The sequence below is a fragment of the Arctopsyche grandis genome, chromosome 2 (genome assembly GCF_051622035.1).
Source record: "Arctopsyche grandis isolate Sample6627 chromosome 2, ASM5162203v2, whole genome shotgun sequence".
In the NCBI taxonomy this organism is placed as follows: Eukaryota; Metazoa; Arthropoda; class Insecta; order Trichoptera; family Hydropsychidae; genus Arctopsyche; species Arctopsyche grandis.
The window spans coordinates 30,251,870-30,258,847 of record NC_135356.1 but is presented as its reverse complement, the minus strand read 5'-3'; positions in this window follow the sequence as shown (position 1 = coordinate 30,258,847).

Sequence of the window (6,978 nt, the reverse complement as noted above, 5' to 3'; positions counted from 1 at the left end):
AAACATTGAAAATTGTAAAGACGTGTGTTTCGAATAGACACATTGTTGCAATAATGTGCATGCTCTGTTAAGACAATAATAACTTAAAATCTGGATAGAAACATACGTTGGCAATAAAGAAAGACCTTTGTGGGGTTGACAATATTATCATTAGTAGAAAAATAGAGTAATGTTGAGATTTGTAAAGACGTGTGTTTCAAATAGACATACATACATATGCTAGCAATAATTCGTGTGGGGTGAGTATTTGGGAGAGCATCCACATTACAATGGTAAGCGAGAAAAAAAAATTGTTTCAATCGAAGAAGAGGAGGAGGTTCGAAATCCTTTTTTATTATTGAATATTATTCCTTAGTCAAGTCGTTAGAAAAGTCAAGCTTTAAACCATAAAAATATATATGTATGTAGTATATCTTTTTTAAATTTATTTATCGATCGATTTTGGATAAAAATATCGATATAGTATGACATTTATGAATGGAAATTTGAAACAATTACAATATATGTACACGGTTATGTCGCAGGGCTAATGTAATCGAATGAAATTGATTTCAGATAAGAGAAAAAATAATTTTAAATAAATAATAAGTTGACGAAATTGTATCAAAAGTCGATATTCTGAACGGAAAGCAAAACGTCAAAGCGCTGACGTTAACAATGCGTGACGTCACACTTTTCAACCATAGCTCTGAATTTTGAGACCATGTCTTTTTATTTACAAGCTTTTTTTAACTCTTTATTCTATTGCATAGCGTGTAAACATGTCGTCAATATACTAAGGTATTTCCTAACTTCCATTGTACTATACCATCAGATCAATAACAGAAGAAAAAATTATTATTTTTATATGACAGATTTGCTATCTTATAAACGGTAAGCGGACTATTCCGCAAAAGCGATCACGCGCAAGTCGAAGAATTCAAGGTCTTTAATAATATTACTGTTAGCTTGGCTGTCCATAACATGACGTTGACAATTAATTTTATCGTCTAATGGTGCTTACAGACTAAACCAACGACGATTTTGGGCCAACTTTTTAACCAGCAGGATAAAACCAGTAGCGTACAAAATATCTAAATAAAAATTAAATTTAAAAATTGAAATTAAATATCAAAATTAAAACTATTATTATTATATTAAAATTAAATTCAAATATCAAAATAAAATTATAATCGTTATATTGGCGTAGTAACATAGTTAAGATGGCGTAGTAACATAGACTGATAAATGTTATAACATGTCTTTGCAAATAGCCCTTAAACTAAGACAGAAGATTTAAAAAGGATTTCCCACCTAATGGCGAGTGAACTAAATTAAGGACATTGAAAAAATTAATTGCTTTTGTAGCTTTGTATTACCTTTTGCTATATACAGTGGCGGACTGGCCATACAAGCGAACATGCCCGATGGCATGTGGGCCCCATTATCTGTTAGAAAATATAGGCGCTCAGTAAAATTAAATAACTTTTTAACTATTTCAAGTGTGTTAAAATTTATAGGATATTGCACTTTGAGACCTAAAGTTTGGGTATTTCAACAAAACAAATTTCTTACGATATACACAAACAACTAATACCTGCTTTAACAGCCCAAGGATCGGTAACCTTTTTTTTATTAGGCTCGATGTAAGTTTCAACATTTGCGTGGGCCCTTTTGCCGGGCCCATTTCTAACCTCAATATTATGTACATATATACCAATACCTATGCAACAACTACCTACTGAAATAAAAATGGGAATAAACAAATTTCCGTGAATAATATAAACTGAATTGTTTAAAACAATTTTTATAGGACGATTCATCATCAACCAGCGATTTTAAATTTACTTCATACTTTCAAAATAACATTTGATTATACTTCGACGATATAGTAAGATTTTACACAATTTTAAACAGTTTCCGAATATAAAATCTATTCCTCATATAGACACATCCATGTATATAGAAATATAGGATAGGGGCCCCCTCCCCAAAATCCCGATTTTCGATTAACATTAATTGAAAATATTATGCATTTTTTTCAGGGACGTAATTTGGGGGGGGGCATAGGGAGACACTCGCCCCCCTAAATTAAGGAATAGTGTGAATTTAGAAAATATCATGAATTAAATGATTATGGAGATACTATGGATCTATGAATGCTAAATTTATTTCTTATGTATGTTACTTTTGGGTAACTAATAAAATAATCCAAGCTATGTGCTTTGAAAAAAAAAATTTTCATAGCAAGTATATTTTGGTTTTTAAGTGGTATGTATGCCTTGGGTAAAATTCTTAGAAATTGTTCATTCTATAGAAAGGTCCCCTTTACTTTATTTTGTCTCAAAAACAGATGTGTAACGTTTATTTTTCCGAAAGTTCGTATATTTTTTGTTTTCAAGAAAGATTTTAAATTAATATTTTACTGAATCGGTTCAATCACAAATAAATTTATTTTTCGTATTTTTATTTTATGTATTTGAAGACGTCCATTCTCTCACAAAACAACGAATTAAATGGATTTAAACTTCATGTGTAATGAATTCGGTCCAAAAAAAGTTTTAGTTATTTAACAAAATTGCTTTCTGACCAAAACCTTATCAAATTTAGTACATAAAGAATACAAATATAAATTTTCAGCTTGATACGTTCAGGGGTGTTTTTTTGACTTTTTTAAGAGGAAAAAATCCCACTTCTGGTTAGTTAAATTTGATGATTTTTTTATTATATTTTCATAACATTCATGCAAGGAATTATACATAAAATCGTGAAGATCAGACATATTTAAAGGGTCGATTAAAATAGTGGAAGAAAAATCCAGTAAACTGCCAACAGAAGTAAACTGTCACTTTCGGCTAACGGGTGTTCACGAAATTTTATATATAACTTGGCACTAGGTTTATAATTATAGATATGTAATGTCAGTTCAATACGTCAAAAAGTTTCCGAGAAAAAAATATAAATACCTCGATCTTATAGGGTAAAAGTACTACTTCTGGTTGAGATAAAAATAATTTTATATATACATATCCATATATAAAATAATAAAAAGACACACAGAAACACACACATTTTTCTATATTATGTAAACGTGATCAGTGATCGATTATGTGAAGATTTTTGGAAAAAAAATTTTACATATTTTTTTTTCAAAAATAAGCTTATTTTTTACATATTTTATATACTCAATAAGCTGTATGCAAAGAATATTTTCCATTTTCATTCCAATATTAAAAAAAATTTTTTGAAAAAAAATTCAATTTGACCAATCTTTGCCTGCCCTCCCCAAGAAAAAGCTGAAATGACGTCCCTGATTGTTTTATACCGAAAGTAAAAGTAGCTTTTATGTCGCTTTTTTTATGATGCATTCTATTTACCTAGGACAAGGATTAAAACGAAATATACAATGTAATTTATGGTCTATTTTACTTTTGCCATTTTTCTTGTACCTAAATTTGTTTATTGCCATTTTTTAAAATATTATTTATTTTTTACCCTTGATTTTTAGCGTGATGAATAGAAGAAAATTTTGTTATATGGGGGGGGGACATATTAACCCTGGGTGGGCCCCCTTTGACTCCTGGCATGCACTAATTTTAGTCCCAGTCCGCCACTGGCTATATATACTATACTATATTATATATCAACCATTGTACATATTTACAATAAAATTTATGATAAAATATAGTAATAAAACGGAATAAAATAAAAAGGAATCAAAAAAGATGTACATACTTTTTTATTGTACATATATTAAAATTGGCTTTCCAATCATCAATATCAAGAGAAGAAAACGCATGTATAATAGACAGACTAGTACATTTTCCACGATTGATACAATTTCCATAATAAATAATTAATAATTTTATCAGTAATAAATATAAATTATGATGAATACACAGCAAATATAAATCAGTTAGTAATTTATACTACATATGTATTGTAGATTGCAAAACACAATGAAATATAAACAATAATAACAAGACAAGAAACAAGCAATAAAATAAATAATAAATAATTTATTAAAATCAAGTTACAGAAATAAATCAATTTATAATAAACATTTGCATGTAATAAAAACTCATGGGTGGTATTACAGATGGTCAACTTATTACAGAACACATATATGTATGTATAATTGTCGCAAATTCTTTTCAATATATGAATAATCAATATGTAAAACAACTAACGTTAAATAAAATTGACTATTGTATCAAGTCATGCAATAAAAATACTCTTGTGTGAAGCTATAGAAGTTTTTTACAAAAAATTTGGTACGTATATAAACGAAAAGACGTTTGCTTATTTCAATGACCAACTCTTCTCCACCGATCATGGTATTTGCTTGTTCTATTAGCGACACCACACAGACCCTAAGTAAATAATGATTTCAATCAATAACTGTAGCTTGTGACATGTCTAATTGTTTCGCACAAAATTTAATGCTGATCAGCTCATTCACACGGCAATAAATAAAATTTAACATTGGAAAGAGTTTAAAAATTTCAAGCCACATAAACAACCTTCATTCGACCAATTTTTATTTCGACATACTGAGGTTAGGTATATATGAAATTAGGTATGGTCGTCGTTCGGTATCTTGATATTCGACCCACTCGATTAGGTATACTCGAATTCGGCGAATTTACAGTGAATCGTCTCGGAGTATTGATCGGTCAACTGAGCGAATCACATTGCCGGTTAAAAAAAAATTACAATGAAATACAACAGAAAAATCAATAACTAGAATAATGCATACATGCATACATACGCTCGCTTACATACACATTTGTACACACACACACGAATGCAAGCATGCACACGCAAATGTAATACACATACACATATAATACAAAATAAACAACATTATACTAAAAAATAGTTTCAATAGAACGGATTTCATGTTGCATTTACTAACATTGAATAAATCGACCATGGATAATTCATTTCCAAGTCTGTGCAGTCTTAACATAGCTGAGTTCAATGAGTAATTAGTGGTAAACCTGGGCATATTTATTTATTTACAAATTTGCCATAGCGACTTTACAGATCGACTCCAAGTCGTCACTATGGTTACATAAAAAGAAAATGAATTATTATTATTTTATATTATTATTATTATATTGTTGCGTACGGGTGGGTGGAGGATCCAAGTAAAAGGCCAACAGTCGTTTCACAGCATTTATTGATGATTCAGGAGATACACGCAGTGTCACTGCTAAGTCCAGAATGAATTATATCGCCTACGTACCGCCTTATAAAGGGTAGATCTCTCAGGACGCCTAATCTGTTTACCTGTTGTATAGTCACGTATTCGGATATGTATTTCCAAGAGATTGGGTCTTCCCATACCGATTCTGAGAAATAACTAATAACGGTCATTGTTTAGCCTAAATGCACTTAGAGTCCAGATATAATCTTTGGAAGTAAGTGCATGCATTTAGTTAACCGATAACAGATATCCGTTGGTCTAAGTACAATTCGCTCAATCCACGGCTTACGTAACAATATTATATTATTATTATATATTAATTAAAAAATAAATGTAAGATATAAAAATATAAAATATTAAAATAAAAAATTGTAAAAACATGAAATATAAAAATATGTAAAATAAAAATATAAAAAATATGAAACATAAAAATATAAAAATTTTAAAATATAAAAATGTAAAAATATGAATATAAAAATATAATATGTTATAAGGTGCTATGATCTCAAACTAAAAAATACCTCAAACAGATCAGTATATTTTAGATTAAACAAATCCAATCTAATAGAAATCCGGTTGAGGAGCTTGATGCCCCTGGTGACAGGGGACGAAAGCATTAAATTGGTACGTGCCTCAGGTTAGAAGAATATCAAAAAGATGGTTACATCTAATTGATATAGCCGGCACATGGAAGCTCACTAAACTCACCAACTCAGAGCAGTCGATGGTGCCGTTAAGGGTTCGGTGATTACTAGTCAAATGTGAACCGGTCACAGGACAACCGGTCGCTCTAGATCGGTCACACGTGATCACCCGTCACACTAAAACTGGTCACACCCTAAAATCGGTCACGAGAAAACTGGTTGACCGATTTTACGGTGTGACCAGTTTTCTCGTGACCAGTTTTAGTGTGACGGGTGACCACGTGTGACCGATCTAGAGCGATCGGATGTCCTGGGACTGGTTTACATGTGACTAGTAGTCCGTTTACCGTCGTTAAGAATACCACACATGATTGAAATATCATTAATTTTCTTTCTGTCATATAATTTTAACATTATTATATATTATTTAAATTAAAATTCACAATTAACACAAAAATTCTTATTATATCCAATTTCAGATTTAATCAAAATATCTGTCTATATGTATGTTAAGTAGAGAAATACTAGAAGAAAAAAAAAACACAAATTGATAATTTTTCTATCAAATAGGATCTGATAGGTGCAGGGGCGGATCGAAAAAATTAGCAGGGTGGGGGCCATTACTAATTTGTAATACACACATTTTTTTCAATAATACAACGTTTGATCACATATGAAATTAATATTATAAGCTTATTTATTTGTAAAACAGTAATTTAACTTAATTATTAAAACACAAAATGCATGATTTTGACCGTATTATATGTAATAATATACCGTATTATAAGTATAAATTGTAGGTAATTCTCTAGGATAAACCTTTAGCCCCATGCCTAAAATTTTAATATAAAATACGTTAGTTGTTGATATTATTAATTTATTTATCGAATACGTATATATATTTTATACTAGCTGTATTACCCGGCTTCGCTCAGTATTTATAATAAAAAACGGCTTAAACATGACTAATCTAATAGTAAACATTTTATTAAAAAAAATAATAAGCGAATTTTCAACACCCGTATCACGAAACAAATTATATATTTTATAAACACTGTTAATATTTTTAAATTGATGAAGTTCATACAATGCCTTTAATTCCGCTTTTAGACGTTGTTTATCTAGCATTGGGTATGCTTTAAC